This window comes from Trachemys scripta, chromosome 11, assembly GCF_013100865.1.
Source record: "Trachemys scripta elegans isolate TJP31775 chromosome 11, CAS_Tse_1.0, whole genome shotgun sequence".
Classification (NCBI taxonomy): Eukaryota; Metazoa; Chordata; order Testudines; family Emydidae; genus Trachemys; species Trachemys scripta.
In genome coordinates this window covers 15,098,213-15,122,304 of record NC_048308.1, presented here as the reverse complement: position 1 = coordinate 15,122,304, position 24,092 = coordinate 15,098,213, and the positions used below count along the sequence as shown (strand labels likewise).

General features: G+C 41.2%; 1 protein-coding gene and 1 long non-coding RNA gene across 9 annotated transcripts in view; one reads left to right on the top strand and one right to left on the bottom strand.

Annotated features, from left to right (window-relative positions):
- Nucleotides 1-7,736, bottom strand: part of SLC35F5 (solute carrier family 35 member F5) — a 54,156-nt gene extending 46,420 nt beyond the window's left edge. For 2 of the 8 annotated variants that reach the window (XM_034786352.1, XM_034786357.1), the window contains exons 1-3: nucleotides 7,592-7,731; nucleotides 5,987-6,055; nucleotides 3,900-3,972 (exon numbers count right to left, since the gene is read on the bottom strand). The gene's annotated coding sequence lies outside the window, so the exon portion shown is untranslated. Of the gene's footprint in view, nucleotides 1-3,899; nucleotides 3,973-5,986; nucleotides 6,056-6,759; nucleotides 6,827-7,444; nucleotides 7,560-7,591 lie in introns of those variants that run through there. The other 6 variants (XR_004647729.1, XM_034786358.1, XM_034786356.1 and 3 more) reach the window with 6 other exon arrangements.
- LOC117885156 lies at nucleotides 7,728-24,092 on the top strand. The gene is made up of 3 exons (XR_004647730.1): nucleotides 7,728-7,834; nucleotides 15,425-15,500; nucleotides 24,013-24,092. It is a non-coding gene; the product is annotated as an uncharacterized LOC117885156 (long non-coding RNA).

Sequence of the window (24,092 nt, the reverse complement as noted above, 5' to 3'; positions counted from 1 at the left end):
TTTGCATTTGTCTTTATTAAATTTCATCCTATTTACTTCAAAATGATCTGGACAAACTGGAGAAATGGTCTGAATTTTAATCCTATCCTTCAAAGTACTTGCAACCCCTCCCAGCTTCATATCGTCTGCAAACTTTATAAGTGTACTCTCTATGCCATTATCTAAATCATTGATGAAGATACTGAACAGAAGCAGACCCAGAACTGATCCCTGCGGGACACCACTCATTATGCCCTTACAGCATGACTCTGAACCACTGATAACTACTCTCGGGGAACGGTTTTCCAACCAGTTTTGCACCCACCTTATAGTAGCTCCATCTAGATGACCTTCTCATAAATAAACTAGGGAAATTCAATGTGGGACAGCATCAAAAGCTTTACTAAAAATCAAGATATACCACGTCTACTGCTTCCCCGCTATCCACAAGGCTTGTTCTCTGTCAAAGAAAGCTTTAAGGTTGGTTTGACACGATTTGTTTCTTACAAATCCATGCTAACTGTTACTTATCACCTTATTATCTTCTAGATGTTTGCAAATTGATTGCTTAATTATTTTCTCCATTATCTTTCCCAGTACAGAAATTAAGCTGACTGGTCTGTAAATTCCCTGGGTTGTCCTTATTTCCCTTTTTACAGATGGGCACTATATTTGCCCTTTTCCAGTCTTCTGGAATCTTTTCTGTCTTCCATGACTTCTCAAAGATAATCACTCAGTCAGCTCCTTGAAATAAACTTGTTTGTCTTAGTGATTGGCTGAACAAGAAGTAAGACTGAGTGGACTTGTACGCTCTGAAATTTTACATTGTTTTGTTTTTGAGTGCAGGGGTTTTTTTGTACATAATTCTACATTTGTAAGTTCAACTTTGATGATAAAGAGACTGCACTACAGTACTTGTATTAGGTGGATTGAAAAATACTATTTCTTTTGCTTTTTCCAGTGTAAATTCTTGTAATAAAAATAAGTATAAAGTGAGCACTGTACACTTTGTATTCTCTGTTGTAAATGAAATCAATATATTTGAAAACATCCAAAGATATTTAAATAAATGGTATTCCATTACTTTTTTTAAATCGCACGATTAAACGCAATTACTTTTTTTAATGGCTTGACAGCCCTAATTATTACTCAAAGTTCTGTATTAATATGTCCAGTAAGAAATCTATTTGTCAGAAACATTTCCTGAATCTTTGTTGTTGTGTGTATTGTTACAGACACACTTGCTGACAGGTATTTTGAAAGAAAATACCAAAATACAAAAACCTATCCTTGTAACAAAGCCCGATGCCAACTCTGTCCACATATCTATTCAAGTGACATCATCATAGGACCTAATCACATCAGCCATACTATCAGGGGCTCGTTCACCTGCACATCTACCAATGTGATATATGCCATCATGTGCCAGCAATGCCCCTCTGCCATGTACACTGGCCAAACCGGACAGTCTCTACGCAAAAGAATTAATGGACACAAATCTGACATCAGGAATCATAATACTCAAAAACCAGTGGGAGAACACTTTAACCTGTCTGGTCATTCAATGACAGACCTGCGGGTGGCTATCTTACAACAGAAAAACTTCAAAAACAGATTCCAATGAGACTGCTGAGCTGGAATTGATATGCAAACTAGACACAATCAACAAAGGACTGAATAAGGACTGGGAATGGCTGAGCCATTACAAACATTGAATCTATCTCCCCTTGTAAGTATTCTCACACTTCTTATCAAACTGTCTGTACTGGGCTATCTTGATTATCACTTCAAAAGTTTTTTTTTTTCCTCTTACTTAATTGGCCTCTCAGAGTTGGTAAGACAACTCCCACCTGTTTATGCTCTCTGTATGTGTGTATATATATCTCCTCAATATTTATTCCACTCTGTATGCATCCGAAGAAGTGGGCTGTAGTCCACGAAAGCTTATGCTCTAATAAATTTGTTAGTCTCTAAGGTGCCACAAGTACTCCTGTTCTTTTTGCCAAAATAATTGAAGCTGTTGTGATTATATTGTGTAATTTTGATAAATAAAATATGCAGAATTTTAAAATATTGTGCACAGAATAATTTTTTGGCACAGAATTCCCCCAGAAATAAGATATGGAACACATGCTGAATGACTAATAAGCCAGACTCAGAGGCACTTTCAGCATACTTTGAAGATGAAAAGCTCATCATTTGTTTATCCATTCTGGAGGTCAGAGAGTCCAGATCCACTGTAGGCTGCTACCCACAGTGACCTAGCATGGACACTATACCCACTGGTCACTTTACATTTACTATGCAACCCTGTTGCAGACGGGCTAGCACTTCAGAAAGCAAAATCTTTTTAAAAAGGTTAAAAAAAATTATACACATACACAGGAACTACCTTAACCTATGCTAGTGGTATCAAACATCTTGCCCACCTTAAGTATTTTTTCAGATGGATAACAAAGTCAGACTCTGCAGACCATGACTTGACATACTGTCTAAGTCTATGTCTACACTGCAGCTGGGAGGTATAATTCCCAGTTCAGGCAAATGTAAACGCCCCAGCTCTGCTTGAGCTGGCATGCTAAAAATAGCAGTGAGGCCATAATGGCAGAGGTGGTAGTTCTAGCTAGCCAACCAAGCAGCTATCCCGAGTCACCACCCATGCCATCGCTGCAACACTAGTGCATGTACGTCTACCCAAGATGAGAATTCACCTCTGAGCTGCATGGTAGATGGACCCCTTAAATAAATTTGAGAGGTGCGAACTGCCTCATACAGCTAGGATGATAACTCTACTACTTTAAAGCTAAATAATTTAGGTGCAGTTTTATGCTTATCTGATTTACGCACACAATAGCAGTAATTGTAACTGACCACACCAGTGACCAAATAGAGGGGGAGAACAGACACTGGTCCCAAAACTGCCCTCCATTTCCATCCACAACCCACTGAACTTGAATGCAACAGTTTACAAATCTAAGCCTAGATTCTGTTCACAGTTATACAGCTTTAGCTCTCATTTAAGTGCATAGGAGTTGTACCCCATGTAATACAGTGCAGAATTTGGGCTAACAATGTAGTTACTGCATAAGGACCATATTCTATCCTCTATCACTGCGCAAACCTGCCTTTGGGCTGGATTCCTACAAGGTTCTGAGCACTTACAATTCCATTCAGTGCCTATTATCATCAGTGAGAAACCCACTGAGGAACGAGGACAATTTAGCATCCTACCTTTTGACATCAGGGCCAAGAACAAAGATTAAATATGTAGTGCAGCGCTCTCACAGAATGTGTCAAACTCCTGCCCTACTATGTGCAGGCTCCTGTGGTGTATGCATGTTGTGAGATGGAGGTGGCAGCATGCAACAGATCATACAGTTTTTGTTTGTTTGTTTGTTTTTTTAAACCTGAAAGCAATTAAACAAAAGATATACTTCAAAATTGTGCTGAATGTCCCTCTTGTCTTAGTTATTTGGGACAAAACGTACTGCTTGTCTAAGACATATTTATAGATTCCAAGACCAGAAGGGACCACTGTGATCATCTACGTATAACAGCTGTGTATAACACAGGCCACTGAGCTTCCCCAAATTAATTCCTGGAGCATATCTTTTGGAAAAACATCCAATCTCAATTTTAAAACTTCCAGTGACAGAGAATACACCATGACTCTTGGTAAGTAGTTCAATTATTCTCACTGTTAAAAATGTACGCCTTATTTCCAGTGTGAATTTGTCTAGCTTCAACTTCCAGACATTGGATCATTTATACCTTTCTCTGCAACAGCAACAACAAAAATCAGAATTCCTTTATATGTCATCTTTACGGTAAGAGTTAAATATGCTTCAGAACCACCTTTGTTAATAAACACTTTTCAAGAGAGGTTGATAGTAGCCTAGACACAAAATAGTTTTCCTTACCATTTAGACCATATTAGGGCTGAGATTGTCATCTTGTGGAGCCATTTTTTTCAGCCAGTTACGTGCAGGCCTTCTACAGAGAGCCAAAAAGGAATGAAAACTTAAAAACACCCCTTTCCAATACCTTGTGAAGAATGAAAATCCCAACTCAATGGTGCCTTCGCTCCTCCCCCCCCCCCCCAGGGCCCCCCCCCCCCCCCCCCCCCCCCCCCCCACACACACACACTAAACTATTCTATATTCTAGATCATTTAATTTTAGGTAGAGACACTCCGCATGAACAGTTGATATTCCCAGACATAAATGCCCTTATTGTATGCAGTATTGTTGTAGCCACATCAGTCCCAGGATATTAGGCCGTGGCTACACTCGAAACTTCAAAGCGCTGCCGTGGTAGTGCTCCCATGGCAGTGCTTTGAAGTGCAAGTGTGGTCGTGCACCAGCGCTGGAAGAGGTCTCCCAGAGCTGCAGGTACTCCACCTCCACGAGGGGATTAGCTTACAGTGCTGGGGCACTGTTTACCCTGGTGCTTTACAGTGCTGTAACTTGCTGCGCTCAGGGGAGTGTTTTTTCACACCCTGAGCAAGAAAGTCGCAGCGCTGTAAAGCGCTCATGTAGCCAAGCCCTTAGAGAGAAAAGGTGGGTGAAGTATCTTTTATTGGACCATCTTCTGTTGCTGAGAGAAACAAACTTTCAAGCAGAAGTTGGTCCAATAAAAGATACTACCCCATCCCCTGGACATTTAAAATTGTCTCAAATGTATTTTCACTTGGCTACCTACATTTGGATCATTGGGCTGGAATGGCCTTCCGCTAATTCACAAAAGAACACCATTTTTACTAAGATACATATGCCAAAAGTGTATTTAGAAGAGTAGTATGTGTAATCCTGCAAGTGTCATTTCATTTGCAAGAAGTCCCATCATCTCTGACAGCAAAGCCGCATTAGCACCATGTTTCTCTACAGATTATCACCATTCTAAATTTATAATACAATTTAATAGTGAAGACAGAACAATATGAGATCTGTGAGAATATGAAGTAATCAAATAGCTTGCTGATCATAAGAGAAGCCTCTTTATGAACACAAAAAATGGTAAACCAGTGTATATACTGCAGGCATTCTATGTAAAAGCTAGTCTAGCAGCTCAATCACAACAGATTGAATTTTTTTCAGTCTTCACAGTTTTGCACCAACACCACAATGTGGGCCAATATGAAAACAACAAAAAAAATGTACCTACTAATTGAACACTGCCTGTTCTCATAAGGCCAAGTGCCAAAAGAGACTTGAAATATATTGGCCTCAGTGGATTCTTATTTCACTCACACCTGTGAAGTATGTGGGTCATATGGTAGGATGAAGACACAGAAATTATGTTTTAGCTACAATCGGACAATGAATAGAAGTGGACTGACTAATCATTTTACTGCCATCCTTCCAATTCTAGAAATACCTATTAGACAGCCAGGACAGACGTATAAGAAAATATGAGGGTACCAACCTCAGGAAGGTTATATAGAAATGGTCAGTCTTTGTATTGACTAACTCAATGGCACAAAGTCAAAAGCAAAACAAACCGGTGCATTTTGTGCAAATAATTTTAAAAACATACAGGCTCTCTTTGTTGTTCTCTCTTTGTTTCTATTACTCTAAAAATTCACTTCCATAACAGTTGATCACCATACTACAGAGGAATAGCGGGTGGGGAGGACTTCCTTCAAAGCAAGACAATGGCAATCTTTAAATCAGATTTAAATCAGACTGGGTGGGACAGTTTCTGAGAGATACTGCAATCACTAAAGGCCTAATCCCACAGTCCTTACTCAAAGAAAACTCCATAAAAAAGAGTAGACTCCTCTGCAAAAATCCCCATATCATGAAGCAAAGCACAGGTAACTGAACCCAAGTCTCACGTGCTGGTGCTGAGTATTGCCACTAGTCTACCACACCTGCCCAAATAAAAATTAATTAAAAAATAGAAGACCAAAATACACACAGGAAACACTTTGTTTTGAATTAGTTAAAATAAACTCAATTATTTTATCTCATGAAACACCTGGAGTCCACCAACAGGTCATACTCACTTGAAAACAGTACCTCCATGACATCAAAATGTTCAGTATATAAATAATAGTAGAGCTGGTTCCCAGTATCTAAAGAATAAGAGGAATACTAAATTCTCATACAAGTGTCAGAAACATAAATTTTCAGCTATATTGTAATTTGCAAGTGTGAACAGAAATGGTATATTACATAGTTAAACACACCATTAACTGACAATTACCATGAACTCCACAAGTTTAAGCATTAGAAAGAGATCACACAGAAAACTTGTGTCTAGGTAGCATCTTCCATCTGGAAGAATCCTAAAACTTTACTGTCTTTAACTGACAAACCTCACACACATTTAACTTCACCCACCACTGAAGGGCAGACACCTTTGTGGCAAAACAGACAACTGATAACATTACACAACAATTCTGGATATGATATGTACAATGTAAAATTAATATAGAGGAATTTTAGTTAGGAAGAACATAAATTACCCAAATGGAATTTGGCCCAAACATCAGGCGCTCTCACCCATACCGAAGAAGTGAGGTTTTTACTCACGAAAGCTTATGCCCAAATAAATCTGTTAGTCTTTAAGGTGCCACCAGACTCTTTGTTGTTTTCACCCATACTTGTGAAAAGTACTAGGGAATCTTTAATAACTGCTCAGGACCTCACTTTTACCTCTCATCTGAGCAATGTTGTCCCCTAATAACATGCTGGATCATGTATTTAATACACACACATAAGGAAGAATATCAACTACTGAATTATCAGAAGTATGTAATCATTTCTTGGATATCACCTGTCCAATCCTGCTTAATAAGAGATCAAAAGAAATCAGCTTGAAGTGGGGTAGACAACTATAGAGCAATGGTGAGATCAAATCCAGCCCACTCTCCAGAAGTACTCTCCAGAAGTACCCTCACCCTCATAACTGGGGAAGCCTTACAGTACATTCGGGAACAGGCACAATGCTGCATTTCTAGAGAGAGGCTTCGAGAGTAGGGGCTGGGTTCTGTTCCCTTCCCTCTCCACTCACTCACTCTAGGGATGGGGGGAAACAAGCAGGAGACCCTCCCCCCCCCCCACACACAACCCCCCACTCCACAGTCGGGAGGCAACGGAAGAGACAGCACCCCCCCACACACACACAACTCGCTACTCTGGGGATGGAGGGAGGGGAGATGGCCTCCCTTCCCTCGCGCGCACCCCCCCCCGAAATAGAAAGAGACGGGCCCCCATTTCCCACCCCACCCTGGTGATGAGGGAGAGGAGACAGCCCCCCCCCGAAAAGTGGATGTGCAGGGGAAGCTAAGCCCCCACCCAGTGGATCCCGGGGCAGAAGGAAGGGGTTCCCCCCTCCCACGCAGGTGACAGTGGGGGGAGGCGGTGGCGGCGAGTCTCCCCCCGGAAAGGGAGGCCGGTCAGGGGAAGGCGGCGAACTCTCCATACAACCACGGGGCATGCTGGGCACCGCCCCCACTCACTCATGGACGGGGGGGCGAGAGGACGGCGAGGCTGGTCCCTTCCCCACGGACACTCCAGACCAGGGTTTAGTGGGGGCGCCCCGGAGACGGGGCATCGGTTCCCCGTTAGGTTCAGGGCCGGAAGCCCTTGGTCGGTCTCGCCGGTACCTGTCTGCGGCAGGGCCCGACCTCAAAGCCCCTCCGTCCCGCTGCACAGCCCGCTCCTCTCCTCTAAGATGGTGGCTGGTCCGGAGTCCAGGCTAGGCCGCGGAAAATCCATCCCAGAGCCAGCGAGCGAGAGCCAGCGCCCCCCACCGGCCAGCCGCGCCGGGCCTCCATCGATCTGCTCGGAGAGCCACTCGCCGTCCTGCTGCCGCTCCCAGAGACGCAGACGCGGCGGCGAAAGCAGGGGTTGGTGACTGGTGGGGCGGAAGCGGAAGTGGGGGGAGGAGAAGGCGGAAGGGGCGCGGCTGGCGATTGAACGGTGGGAGTGGGAGGGGGTGGGAAGGGTTATGCGCCAGGGGCGCTCCGAGAGAGGGAGCGGCGTGGTTGGGCGGGAGTGGGGGGGAGGAGGAGTGGGAGGGGAAAAGGGGGCGGAGGAGGATGTGGGAGGGTGCGAGTGACTCGGTGGGGATGGAGGCCCTGCCCCATGGAGAGCACCGCCGAGATTTGCGCTTAGGTGGCTGTAAAGTATATAAGGCATTGGGCCGGGAGTCCGCCAGTTTTGTGTGCTAGTTTCAAGGTTAGGCCCTGTTGCAAAAGTCGGCGCCAGTCTTGAAAATCCCCTGCTCCCCATAAAAGTTCTGTCATTTATGGACAGCCCCTGAGAGCTGAAAGAAAAATCCCTTTGAAAAAAAGATTTTAATCATCATTTTTTAATGTTAACAATTGTTTAATTTTTTGCCAACTAAATCCAATCCTTTTTCATTCAGCTACTTGTTTGGCACATATTATTTACAAAAACAACAATACCTTGTGGTATCTTTGAGACTAACACATTTATTTGGGCATAAGCTTTCGTGGGCTAAAATAGGGTTACCATACATCCGGATTTTCACAGATATGTCTGGCTTTTTGGTCATCAAATCCCTGTTGGGGGGGGGGGGGGGGGGACAATTGCCAAAAAGCCGAACATGTCCAGAAAAATACTCCCAGCTTTGTTTTGCCAGCATCCCTGCCCCAGTCCCCTGCTTATCTTAGAACGGCTCCGGCAGGCTGTGAGCAGCAGGCGGATTCCCCCGTGGCGGCGGCAGCTGCTGCGGCTGCTATGGCTCCCCCCAGACACCGCAGCTTTGTGTAGCTGAGGAGCCGAGCTACCCAAGCGCTACCGGCTTCACGGTTTGCTGGGCAGCCCCAAGACCTCTAGACCCTGCGCCCTCGGCCGGTCGCTTCCCCAGTGCAACCGGAGCCCGGGAGAGGAAACGCCCGGCCAGAGGCACAAGGTCTGGGGGCTGCCCAGCAAACCGTGAAGCTGGTACTGCTCGGGCAGCTGTTTCGCGTGGCTGGGAGAGAGGAGGGGGAATGTGGGGTGCTCAGGGGAGGGGGCGGAGTTGGGGCGGGGACTTTGGAGAAGGGGCGGGGCCAAGGCCCTGTGAAGTGTCCTCTTTTTTTCATGTTTAAATATGGTAACCCTAGCTAAAACCCACTTCAGAGCTTATGCCCAAATAAATTTGTTAGTCTCTAAGGTGCCACAAGGACTCTTCGTTTTTTTTGCTGATACAGACTAACACGGCTACCCCTCTAAAAGATAGTATTTACAGTTTACCTTGCTGTGTGATCATGCCATTACCTTTTTCTTGTGAAGATGACTACACCGAGAGATATTTTGGTCATCTGCAGTAGGCTTTTTCCTGATAGTTCTTCACCGTTGTTACCATCTTTGGTGTTGCACTGATGCTAGCAATGGCATGTCTGATCACCTGCATTAAAGTCACCATGTCATCTGTCAGCTCAGAAATGGTCTGAGCTGCTATTGTGTGCTGCTCTGCAATAAAAGCTAGTTCTCCCACTGTTGCTAACTCCAGGAAAGTTGAACATATGGTGACAATGGTGGGAAATTTTAAGAAAATATGTCCACTGTAGACAGAAAGTTTGTTGCGACGGGTAGTGTATGTTACAAAGACTAGCTATAACAGGGTCAAACTGATATACTACAAACAAGTATACTGATATTTTGCAATTTGATGTCAGAGATTTCATTTATAGCCTGATATATGGAAGAACTGTATTTTATTGTTTAAAACTTGCCCATTTCTTTGTGCATTTTGTAGTTTTATAATCCAATTGGCATTGTCCATTGCTTTTGAGGTGGAGTAGCTTAACAAATAATACATAAATGTAAAAATAATTAAAGTATAACCCAAAGTCTAATAAAAATAAAATTGAGATACAGTACAACTTCAGTTCGTATGCTTTTATACACTTCCTTCCCATATGTGGGAGATAGACTAGATGACCTAATAATTTTTTTTCAGTCTCTACATTCCATTATTATTATTATTATTAATTTTGTTGCTGTAGTCCCATTATTCTAGATGCTGTACAAACACAAACTCAGTCCTTACCCTGAAAAGCTTACAGTCTATGATTTATGCTAAAAGAAATGGAAGACTTTACAATCTTAGCTGAAAACAAAGGTTCAGCAATATAACTTTATTAGATTTATAAAATAGGTGCTTTATAAAGTTAAATAAATAAAAGTTTTGCCTTTAAAACATTTACTGAGTCAGTATTCCTGATACCATAAAATAATGTGCTTTACAAACTTGCTGAAAATACTTATCAGGGATAGTGTTTGCGACTGAGTGGTCCTGATGATTTCAATGTACTTAAGACCTAATTGGTATTAAAGAGTTTGCAGACCTGGGCCATTAGCACATTGAAAGAGAATCCCCTAATAAAAATGTTCCAGTTAAACTAGCGAAGGTGAACAATGCTTGGTCAGAGGACTTCTAAGTACAAGGAAGCAAATAGAGTATTAACAGAGATGTAGGGAGAGCAGAAACAATAACATAATGTCATAAAGAGAGATTTAAAACTGAAGTCTGTTTTTCTGACACACTGATATAGCACTTTTTGTAATCAAGATATTTCAATGCTTTAAATACTAGAACTGCAACAGCTAAGGGGAGCAGTCTTCATGTACTCAGCAATAGCTCATGCAAGCAAGGAACATTAGAACCTTTCTTATTGTGAGATGGAAAGTTGGCTAGGACATTAGTCTTATCTCCTACTCAAGTTTCATATGATCCATGATTTCTACTTGGATACCAACTAAGATAGGCAAAAGGAACAATGCCTTAATATCTTCTCTGAAAGCTGTCATGTCAACAAGCAGTTCTACGCCCTGTTTCAGTACTATACTAAAATGTTAACAATGAGAATGAGCCTAAATTCTAGACGATCCTGAAAGAATGGGAAGTAGACAGTAGCAAACAGCAGTTTTATCCATCGGAAGAATAGTTCCAAGAGTTCAGACACTAGAGGATGTAGCCTCTTCTTTCCTCTCCAAACTCCAGACAGAATTGAATGGGAGGGCCATAGAGGAACAGTTGTAGTTCCCTGATTCAGAGCTGCCTAGCATAAGTGGACTTCACAGAATCAGCCCTGACATGCTGGATTAGGTATAGTGGAGTTCTAATCCACCATGCCTCATCCCCTACGACCAGTCTTGTCAACGCTTTCCCTCTGACACAATCTTTAAGCCAGCTAGGGGGATGGCGAGCACAAGAAGCAACAGAGTTGCTTCTGCTGGCAAAGTTCCCATTGCTCCTAGTGTGATGCTGTGGCCAAAAGAGCTAATGCAATCCTCGGACATATAAACAGGAGTAGAGAGGTTATTTTACCTCTGTATTTGGCACTAGTGCAGCTGCTGCTAGAATACTGTGTCTAGTTCTGGTGTCCACAATTCAAGAAGGATGTTGATAAATTGGAGATTAGAAAACATGTTTTACATCCATACACTCAAGGAGTTCAGTCTATTTACCTTAATAAAGAGAAGGTTAAGGGGTGACTTGATTATAGACTTGTAGGTACCTACATGGGAACAAATATTGAATAATGGTTCTTTAATCAAGCAGAGAAAGGTATAACACAATCCAATGGCAGATGGTAGAAGCTAGACAAATTCTGACAGGAAGTAAGGTGTACATTTTTAAAAGTAAAAGTAATTAACCAGTAATGAACTGGAACAATTTACCAAGGGTTGAGGTGGATTCTTCATCACTGACCATTTTAAAATCAAGATTGGATATGTTTTTTAAAAATTTGGTCTAGGAATTATTTTGGGGTAGTTCTATGGCCTATGTTACATAGGAGGTCAAACTAGATGATCACAATGATCCCTTCTGGCCTTGGAATCTATGAATCTAAGAATTCCCCTGTGCTGGGAGAATTCTCCATTGGCTATCCATTCATTGTACTGCTGGTTTACAATGTTTACATGGCAAAAGGGGGCTTTAGTGGACCAGAGAATCTGCCCTCTGTATTTGTGAAATGTAATTAGGATGACACCATATACCCTGAATCTATCAGGAGTCCTGCTTTGGAGGGAAAGTTTTTTAATTCCTACCAGTTCTAGTGAACCCAGGTTTTTGTCCTGGTTTCACTTGAACTCTGAGATATTTGATTAGCTGCCTGTGCTACCGTAGCACTGTTGGCACTGTTGTGTTATGAACTCCCACGGAGCAGCACTCAATACCTCTGGCTCCCAGTAGAAGCTCTGACTGGCTCTTTAGTCTGCTTTGACCACCTTTCAGCAAAAGAATGAACCAAGTAACTTTGATGGAAGAGAGAAAAAGAGACGGGAACCAGTACATAGGCCCTTTTCATAATCCTTTCAGAAGTGTATGGTGTGAATATTTTCTTTGCAATTATGGTTATCTTATTTACACTCCTATAGGCTCTGATGCAAAATCTCACAGGAGCTGCAAGTCACCACACATTTAAAGTAATTGCACGTAAAAACCAAAGAAACAACTCCCCCCTCAAAATATTACAAGACTCATCTGTTTAATTATCAGTACAAATGCCAGTGTGCCTGATACCTAAAGTTTAGCTTTCAAATATATAGGTTGTCCACTAGCCAACGCACCTTCTAGACAAAACACAAAGGAAACATCAAAAACTATTAAAAATACAAAGTGTCTGTCCTTTTTTAAAAAGTACACCTGCATAGAGTTAGATATAGAGCCAGATTCTTTTCTCAATAGATAACTCATTCTAGTCACTCCAGATTAATACTGGTGTACTGTAGAAAGGACCTGGGCTTATAGCATGAACACTGTGATAATAACCTCACACAGTTGAATTGGAAAGTGACTAATGGAAACTAACATCTTGTACATGATTAAAAAAACAGTAACATATAAACGTAATTTATTAAGAAATTCAACTATAGCAAATTGAGTGGGAAGGCAAAGGCAATTGTAAAATCTTCTAGGAAATCATTTCAAATTTTGCACATGGGTGGGAGGAATTGCTACTGACAATTTTTCAAAAGCCTAATTAATATTTCATGCATATTGCATGCTGGTAAAAGTGAACGTCAGGATCATCCACACTTCACAAGCTATTGAAACAGTAATCTATTCTGTCTTTCCTACAGTTTAATGATTACAATTATATACATTTTAAATTAAAAGCTGTAAAGTAACCATTTGATCAAAATAGCCTCCTGGATTAATGTTATTGTGCACCTTGAATTATTTCCTATATACAAAATAAAACCGCTTTGTAGAAAGAAAAAAGAAAAAGAAATGACATTTTAAGAAAGTTTCAATATCAGTCAAACTGTCATTTTATTCACCTGATCCTTTACTTCCTACTTAGGTAAAACTTCTGTACTTATTATTATTAATTTGTACTAGAGTGGCACCAACAGGTGCCAAACAAGATAGAGCCCAATTGCAGTAGGTGCTATATAGACACATAGTAAGAGACAGTCCCTGATCTGATTACAATCTGAATAATACAGATGAATGCAACAAATTATGTTCTCAGTTACATCCACAATAATTATAATCTAAGTAGTTAAAATGTGTGGCTGAATGATTTGTGTGTTGCTCCATCCTCCACTGTGTTCTTCCTTCAAGACAAAATTACAAAAAATGACTGGGATGGTACTTTCACATGAAATTTTGACTGCTCAAAATTTTGAATGCACACTGTGAGTTAGAAGTGAATTTCCCAAGGCAATCTGGAAAAAATTTGGACTCCTGAAAAGGTGCTTTTTGTGAAACTGTGAGAACATGAAAACAATGTAAAATGATCTGACAAAAAATGTGCATCTACTTTAATAAAGCATTTTTCCCAGTTTTGCATAGATCCTTACTACATTTTTTTACAGAAGGAAAAACTCAGGTTCAGGAAGCATGTGTGACTCACCTAAGGTCAATAAGTAGCATAGCCAGGAATAGAGCCTAGGAGTTAAGAGTCATAGTCCCTGATCTAATCACTAGACATACTGTCTGTTGATAGTGATGCTTAATGTCATCGTTACTATTTCATACTATAGATCATTTGAAATTTATTACTGATAATATATATTAAAACAATAGATGAATATTCCAACTATATCACAATCAAGCTGCATACACTCTAAGGAAAAAGAGTAGGGGACCAAATAGCTGCACTGTAGTAGCTTTGTATCACTGTTTTGAAGCTCCCATAGCTGACCACTAGTGGTGGAAGGCCCCTGGTGTCCTGGACCTTGGTGGTGGAAAGGTAGGGCATAAGATACCCACAGGTCCTATTCTGCTAGGTGCCCTGTAGCTGGTGGAATACAGTGGCTAAAGTGAGTGGCATTGGCAAGTATGAGGGCATAGCCAGGCATCTGGAGATAACGTTGCTCTAGCGTTTTCTCAGCATCTTCTGAGTAGCCACCGTACAGAACCTCAGCCATAAATTAAAGCTGCCCTTCTCATGACAGAAACCCCAGCGGAGGCATCAATGATGAGAACACCTGTCCTTCCACAGATGTGTGTTCCCTTGTCAGGGTTTCACAAGAGTATGCAATTTGCACCACCTTGCAGCAGCAGGAACAGGGGTAAAACAAACCTGTGAATGTTTTGTTTTAAAAAATTCTGTCTGAGGCATGCAAAGAGTAGAAAACTACAGTTTTTGAGTTGCAGTGCCAAACTTTTCCCCTTCACAGGATGAGACACTTAAGTTGTGGTTCTTCAGGGGTCTGAAAAAAATAGATCAATGTGGGAAGAAGCCTATAATTTTTTTAAAGGGTTATTGTATTTTTTTGCACCTTAGAGATGTCACAGGACTTTGACTGCATTTTTAGCTGGTAGTGAACTTATTTGCTTCCCATCATAAAATCTCACATGATGATCTTATGTCTAAACTGCATTAAAATTTGTTTGAATGCTTCATTTCTTCTTTAGAAAATTATTTCAGTTTTAGCTGAGTATGAATTAAAGAGTGGGAAATATCATTCTTTGTAGTGGTGAAATTGCCTTCTTTTCATGTACATTCCAAGTATTTTCTGTACTGCATTTTTGTGTACTTCATATTTAATTGTGAATAACATTTGATTACATTTTAGAGATATAAACATATAAAAACAAAAACAGTACTCCATATCCAGCCAAGGTAAAAGTATTTCTATATCACAACACTATAATCTTTGTATGAATGGAAACACCTTATAAATAGTGAGTTTTAGAAACTGGAATGACAAAAAAATTATCTTAATAAAAAACGATGGGTTTTATTCCTGTAGATTCTATTCATGAGAGTTCTGCAGTTGTCTTCGGTGGGAGTTGGATCAGGCCATTAGGGTATATCTTCACTGCACAGTTAATCTGGGTGATTGGCAGTCAGGTCTGAGCACCCAGATTAGCGTAGCCCAGATGTAAGAATCCCCACAGCAAAGCCGTTCCTGTGTCCTCGCTGTTTCTGCACTTGTCCATGTATGTCTGGGGACATATCCCATGATTCTTTCTGCTGATGCACTCCAGGATTCTTTCCCTGTCAATTTTCTGTCCTTTGCAGGAAATTGTGGAAAAGGCATTGGATGGTCCTCACTGCAAAGTGGACAGGTTCCAGCCAGAGTTCTAGCCCCAGCCAGGTAAGCTAGCCCAGACTTACAGCACCTCCAGCCCTGGGTCAGGGTTTTCTGTGTGTATGGAAGGGGGATTTGGGCTAAAACATGGGTAAGAGCCCAGGTTAACTTGCAATGAAGCCATATCCTGTGAGTGAAATTTACCCCTGTACATAGGCCTCCTACTTGTCCTCTGAATTTCATCCATGTAGAAAAATACTCCCATTCTTTTCAATAGGCTGTGGATCTAGTCCTTAAAGAATAAGAAGGGAGAAATGACAGGGGAAGGAGAATACTGATGACAGTGCTACTGTCTAAGATTAAGTTTTGATCATCTAACTTCTTCCCTGGCTGGAAGAAGGAAGGAGGTGTGGTCAGCATGTTCAGCAATGGTATAGGCCACGATGCTATAGGCCACAATACAGCAAAGCACTAAGCATGTGAATAATTCCATCTGTGTTCAGTAAAGCACTTAAATATGTGCTAACAACCACTGCTCACCATGAAATGCAACCAAGAAAAATGTTACAATACATACAAGAAGCAGACAACACAAACAATTTTGGCTATGTAGCTTTCTCCGAGGCATAAAGCACGGGTATTAGAAATCAAAATTAGCTTTCTTGATATTCAATCTTCAAAGCTGTAGAAACTGAAACTAAGATTGAGAGTTTGCTGTGTATGCTATGGAACACAGTTAACAAACATTAGCCAATAGTATTATTACAAAGTGACTCACACTTGTCGCCTGGGTCGCCTTACTCTCTTGATTTACAGTATGTAAGAAAAACAAGTATCCTAACTGGTAATAGATTTTCCACGACTGAAAATATAGTGAAATTGCTGCCATCCAATTATTTTCAATATATAAAGAATGATAATAAAAAGAACTTTAAAAACCAACCAAAAGCGTAACCATGCAAAACTAAAAATGAATCAGACATTCACAATACTTTGAATCCAAAATTTACCAAGCTATCTATAAAAACCACAGTTTGTGGGAATGAGCATAAAATAGGGCTACCTGCAGTCTGTGGGCCAGATTTCCTTTCATTTTTGTATTTATTTTTGGTACAAGTGGGGATGCAAACCCTTTCTGTTGTGGGTATTTTACCATATTTAACGTTATTTTTACTATGCAGCATGTAAGAATATGATTTAGAATATCTAATTTTTAAAAGGCCTCAGCGATATGGCTGAGTCTACATTAGAAAATACTGCTATGTTTCACAACTAGTATCAAATATGGCTGTTTCTACCCACTCAGACAGTGGTGAAAACAGTTTTCCAGTTGATGTAGACAGGATAAACTGAGTTCAACTCCTGTTTTGACAAAACATTTCTATCAGGGGTTAACCATGATTTCTTACAATGGATGTTGAACTTGATTGACCCTTTTCACAGTACAATTACAGTACTGTCAACATTAATTGAAGGGAATTAGGGTGTGGCTAATGGGAAGCCATGTTTGACACCCATTGCCAAATATGGTTAGATTTTGTAGTGCAGACACAGCCTTGAAATGTATCTTCCTTTCTTTTCTCATCATCATACCAAAATAAAAAAGGAACTTCTAAGATCTTGTTAAGATTGGGAGCAACACTATTCTAGCCTCAACCATATGTAAATATAATTATTGCTAGGAGGGTATTAGCACAATTTCCCTGAAAAAAAAAATTCCACCAGAAATTTTGTTCTGAGAACTGTCCTAGCCCAACTATGACATAGGCTACCTCCTTCTAAGTACTCCGTAGTATGATTTTATGAAATATTCTTACACAGTTAATCACCAAAATAGCTTTGGGAACACTGTTCAAAGAAATCACCTAGAATCCTTCAGGAACATGTGTGCTAACGCTGACATTATATTCTTAAAATTGACACTAAAAATACCATCAAAAGCAGGGCCGGATTTCCAATTAGGCACAGTCGGCACGTGCCTAGGGGCACTGGCGTTCTAGGGGCGCCTAAAAGTTAAAAGTAGGTTAAAAATTAAAAAGTTAATACATATGCAGTTAAAAGTGACTTTCCCTAGGAAAGAGATGCTCCCTTCATCCTGCTACGTCCCTTCATCCTGCCTTACAGTGGGTGGCCAGGGTCCTGATATGGGTTGGTGGCTGCCCAGCGTGTGGGGCTGGAGCAGGGTAAGCATCCGAGTCAGCCCGCCTGGGGGCACTGTGAGTCGCAGCTGGGTGGAGTAGCTGCTGAAGGTGCTAGGAGCGTCCCAGTCCCTTCCCAATCTCGGCCGCCCCACTGCCTCTGCCCCATGCTGGGGAGGTAGAGGGAGGGACGTAGCCAATGCCCCATTCACTTGCAGAGGCAGAACCGGAGCGCAGCTGCCGTGCCGGGCTGCAGGAGGGACGGAAGACACCCATGGACCACTTGCCGTGGGGAGAGGTACAGTCTCCCCCTTGCGCCTTGCCTGAGGCAGGTAGGTTGCACTCGGGCTGGGAGCACCGTATGTGGCAGAGGGTCTTGTGCCTTCCTGGGGAGGCTGTGCTCTGGCCACCCCGGCTGCTCCGCCCCAGGAGAGGGGGGCTAGGGGTGGGCATCCCTGCTTTGAGGGGCTACGGCGGGGAGGAACAGAGCCAGTTCTGGGGCTGCGGGGGCAGAGACAGGGGAGAGTTTAATTTTTTATGGAAAACACAAAGATTGCTGTAGGCCGGTTGGGTGCTGAAAATGCTGTGCCTAGAGCGCGTAAGGTGTAAATCTGGCCGTGATCATAAGGTTGTATATTACTAGTCCTTTAATGAGCCTATGTCAGTTTTGCTCACTTTACAAGCCAAATCACTTTTTTTCTGACTGGAAGCTCTACCTGGAAACTTGAAAGTATCTTGAAAGTCAAGATGGAGTCTTGCTTGCTTGTGCATCATAACTACGGTAGTAATAAAGATTCTGCAATTCTGTTGATGCATGGGTGGCAATAGTCTCTAGCTCAGACTTTCGTAGCTGTTTAGGCTCTGCAAGACTAACCAAGCAAGTAGTAGTGCAAGCTTATTTTTGCCAGTGAAATAGGAAGACATAATTCAGAATACTCACAAGGAGCCATTCTGCTGCATAAGAAGATGTTGATTGTCTGATCCTAGCCAAACTGGAAACATGGTTGTTACTAATATGAGTCTGCTCCCAGTATGGACAGAGTGGGGTTTATTTTTTATAAATAGGAGACAGCCAAAAGCAAAGAATCATGCACCCTTCTGCTGTGCTGGGAGCATTCCAGCAGCATCTCTGTTTATTCACTGACAGTAACTTTATACATGAGCAACAAACAGAATATTTGCTATGAGCAATCACATGGTGGCAGCATAAAAGTAAAAGCACTACATTTAATTAATTTGAATGAAAATTTGAGGTCTTAAGTGCTACATAGCGTTTGTGCTGGCTTTCTGCATAGGGGTGAATTTTACCCTTTGTAAGAACACGACAGAGAGGATTCTAGTTATCTTTGTGTTCATTATTTGTTGCACTGTTGCTCTAAACATGAGCACTTTGAACATGACCATACTGAATGAGGTCCGAGGATCCCCCGCTGTTTTACCACCCACAACTCCTTTAAACCATATACCTCCTCTGTGACTGCTGCTATAGCTATTCCCAGATCAACCAGTAGCATTTCAGAATTTCGCATGTGCATTCTTCTTGAAAAAAATCAGCAAATGTCACATAAATATCAGCTATGAAAGTCAAAGCTGACCCAATGCAGCTCTGACTTACGTAATTTTCAAATTCGCACCATAACAGTAGCGATAGATACTCCTTTCTTTTTCACAGTAAAACAAGTTTGTGGAGGAACCTTACGCTGGGGTTATATCGTATTATTATTTTTTTCCGTTATCAATAAAGGCCAATCTCAGGAAAGGGGCATGCTTGGACACTAATTCAGAGTCTCTGTTCTTTGTTGCGGATGGGATAGAGCAGGGTCGCAACCTTCAGCACACAGCCCATCAGGGTGATCTGCTGGCGGGCCGTGAGACGTTTTGTTTATATTGACTGTCCGCAGGCACGGCCTCCACAGCTCCCAGTGGCCATGATTCGCTGTTCCCGGCCAATGGGAGCTGCAGGAAGAGGTGTGGGCTGCAGGACATGCTGACTGCCGCTTCCCACAGCTCCCATTGGAGATATTCTATGATTCTATGGGGATATATTGGGGATATTCTATGGGGATATATTGGGGATATTCTATGGGGATATATTGGGGATATTCTATGTTTCTATGATACCCTGATGGGCCATGTGCCAAAGGTTGCTGACCCCTGGGATAGAGTATCAGCTCATTCACAACTAGTTTCCTAGCATTGGAAAGAGAAAGATTTACTTTAAAAAAGGAATTAATTGTGGAACAATATTGAGTCCAGTGGTGTTATGCCAAGATTGGGGAAGAAACAAGGTTTTGTGGGTTTTCCAGCTTTGAAATTTAGGAGTGGAGCATAATTGAGGGAGGTTGTGCAAGGGGCTATGTGTACCATTGTGTCTCTCATTCTCCATGCTGTAATGATGTATGTTTAGTTGCTGTGATGTCTAAGGACTCAAAATGGCATATTATTTTCCATTGCTCCACTGAAAGTGGCAGGGTCTAGCAATGAATTTCAAACCCTGAAATTGATATTCTGATTACACAGGTCGCTGTAAGTTACAGCTCCTGAACGTGTTCAGTTATCTGTAATTATGTTTACTATTGTACTTCTATGTACATACAGCCTTATTAATTCGTACTTGTGATTGTGGAATTCTATGAATTAGACATATTTGTGAACAATCAAGTGACAGGGTAGGAATTGCAGGCCAAGGAGATAAGAGAGTAGCATTAGGTCTGTGCAGCTGAGGAGGTGATCAGGGAAGACAGAACTTCTGTCTTCTCCCTTGCAAGTCTGAGCAGCTGACACATAAGGAACTCCATGTACAGAACAAAGAGCTTCACATAGGGTCCATAAAGATACCACATGACAGCCTGCAAAATTGCAGAGATAGGGAGAAGAACTAATAGCCATTTTGGGACATCCCAATTGGCCAGGCTTATCTGTTACCTGACAACATTGCTAAAGGAATAACGATATAATGGCATGCAGATTCCTTCTGTCTCAACAAACACACAGGTGAATTCTGAGTATAGTGTCATTAAAACTTTGCTATTTAAATATTATGTAAAATGTACTGGAGAGAAGATTGCATGAGGAATAAAGTGAAAAGAAAATTCTCTTCACATGTAGTTTTTCTCAGTTTGCATGATTAAGTGTGTCATCAACTTCTTCTTCTTTTTCGCCACTTCCCTATTTGGAGTCTGGGACTTTTATAGCCTTCTTCCAAAACTCACAATTGGATGTCTAGCTGTCCTGCATGTAGCCTATGCAGCAAAATGTAACATAAACCTTGCATATTATATTTTAGGCTCTTGCCACCTAAGGAAGCAATCACATTTGAAATTCCAGGCTGCACATAATTGATCGTCTTTTAAAGCAGTGGTCCCCAACTTTTTCATCCAGTGGGTGCCAGACGATGAGCCACGGGGACCGTGGCGGCGGACGAGCATCTGCCGAAATGTTGCCGACAAGCGGCAACGTCAATAGGTGTCGCTGCTGAAATGCCGCCTAGAAGCAGCAGCATCCAGAGGCGGTGCTGCCACAATGCTGCCAAAAAATCGGCAGCATTTTGGCAATGACACTGCTTCTCGGCGGCATTTCGGCAGATGCTCGTCCACCGGCCAGTACGTGGGCGCACTTAGATGCCCCGCGGGCACTGCGTTGGGGACCCCTGGTTTAAACTATACAATTTTTGATACAATAGCAATGATAATGTCCAATGCACTAGATTCTCCTTTGCCAGCAGTTCTGACAAGGTCTTGGGCCCTTTTCTCACCTTCCTCTAGCTGCTAACATTCCTATGTTGGCTGGCTTGAACCTCTAGCTGTTGTTGCTGCTTTTTTTTCTGCTTCTTCATGATATTACAGATTGCCTAATTACCAATAAGCTTTGTTAATAAAGTGTTTTTACTCACAGATTAGAGAGAGCAGAATAAGAAAGAGAAAATAATTGTGACATCAGGACAAATTTAGGACTGAGACTTTATTGTAAATGTAGGTGAAATTATCTTTTGAGTGATATATGGCATGATTTACCACTCATGGGCTAGAAGCAGTTATGTTCCTATATTCAGAATGTCCAGATTATATGCAGTTATATACACATACATACACAAAACTATGTTAAAATAACATTATTAAGGCTGCAAAGTCAAGTACTCAAAAATTAAGAAATGCCAGAGTTAAGGTTGCCTGTGCAACCTTAATTTGCCCCTCCCTTGCACACGTGTATTATGATACAGTCTTTAATTACATGATCACATATTGTTTTTTTTCCCTACAAACCTCTGCCTCATTCAGTGTGAAGAGTGGACAGTGCTCACTTAATGATCAGCAATCCAATATTTTGTTTTCTCCGAACTGGGCAATGTGTGGCCCAGTGCCTTATTTACTGTTCAAACGCTGCTCTGAAGACACAATTATTAATTTACTTTATGGGCTTTTCTGTGATGCTCAGTACTATAGTATATGATTGCTTTACAAATACAGTATTAATGCATTCATTTTCACAATGCCCCTGCAAGATTAGGGGAACTGAGATAGAGAAAGATTAAGGTCAAAAGTATCCACCTAATATTGGGTGCTCAATCTGAGATGTATAGGACCTGATTTTTCATAGGACTTAGCATTAGTCCTTTATATGTTCAAACCACAGCTTCTGTTTACTTCACTTACAGTTGTGAACGCTCAGCACTCCTGCCAATCTGACCCCAGTGTATCTTAGTCACGCACCCAGGAAAATCAGGAATACTCAGTTAGTGACCACCTGTAAAAAGTTTGGATTAAGTGACTTTGCTTGCATCATATAGGAAATCTGCCCCAGATTCTTTATTTAGACGTTTAACTTCCATTGTTTTCAATTGGAGTCAGATGCCTGTATACTTTTGAGGATCTGGGCATTTGGAATTTTAGTTCAAAGTGGATTATGATCAGAAAACTAATGGGGATTTCTAAAGAGTCCAATCACAGTCACTAAAGACAAACAACTATGGACATAAATATATTAAGATGAGATTCAATTTTTTTTAAATAGTCTGAATTTCAGTAAAATTTGATCAGACACCCTTCCTGCTCTCCAATGTATGCACACACATTAAGCATTTCTAATTTTAAATATTTTGGAAGAATTATTCTATTGGCTTCATCAAATTTTGTTTTAGAAAGACAAAATGCAAATGGCACTGTGTAAATATTTAGCTGTATATACATGTTTTTTTGTAAACTAATAATAAAAAGGAAGGTATTTTATTTTCAAATGTTCCAGCAAAAGAACATCTGCTTTGCTGGTGCTGTGAAATATTCCTGGCTTTAGGACTGCATTTGAATCCATTTCCATTGTTCCTTTGATTTCAGTGATCACAAACTACACATTCTGTCTGGAGATCTCAGGCACATACAGAGTCAAACAGATCCCCAGGAGTTTTCCCCTATTGCAAATAATTGAGATTGCAGAAGAATAATACAAACAGAAAAGCTGTAGATTAGCAAGGGAATTTATTCTTTTGGGAACATATCCCTGCACCAAGGTTAATTTGTGAGTGGTAAAAATTTTGTATGTACACTTCTGCCCCTATATAACGCGACCTGATATAACATGAATTCGGATATAACGCGGTAAAGCAGTGCTCCGGCGGGGTGGGGCTGCGCACTCCGGCAGATCAAAGCAAAAAAATCTGGTCTGGAACACATCCGGTATACAAAATCTCTAATTTGGCACCAATACCTTCTGAATCTATATAATTTTTGTATATATACCATCCATTTTTACCATCTAAAGTTAGTATATATGTAACTTCTCCCTGTCCACCAAAATAGTCTAGATACCACTGTATCATGGTGCAACAGTACCACAAAAACACATATCCAGCAACTATGTCCAGCTTGGTCCATCTGGGTTTTGGCACTGAACACCAAAATCATGCTGTTACTATACAATCATATGGGACTTAAAGCTGAAAAGGTGGGCACATGCTTATATTCTTTGCTGTATTGGGGCAAGAGTGCTCAAAACTTTGAAGAATTGATTAAAGAAAAAATGAGAACTCAACTCACAGCTGAAGGGGCTAATTCTGCAGGCTTTTCCCTAGAAAAACTCTCATTGGCTTTAATGGAGGTTTTGCCTGAGCAAGAGCTGCAGGATTCCAACCCTTACTTTGCAGTGTATTCCAAAAAGAGGAACCTACAGTATATCACAAGGTACTAAGGAAAATGCTGCAAATTACACATATTCTATTTGTAAACATCTCAGTATAAAGATAAAATCTGTGCGTTTGGCTTTTTGCATGTAAATTCCATTGTAATTTAGTAAAACAGAAAATGCAATATCATTGCTCTTCTGCAATGTCATTTTTAATATAGACTCAGACCAGAGAAACAACACATAAACTGATAGAAAAGGACTGCAATGGAATTATTTGCTACATTTGTATCACTTTCCACATAAGCTACTATACTTTTTTCTAGTCTTTGTGCTGTCAACCCACAGAGAATGCTTAGACCAACAGAAGAAAACTACTGGACATTTTCCATAGACTGCATTAAAG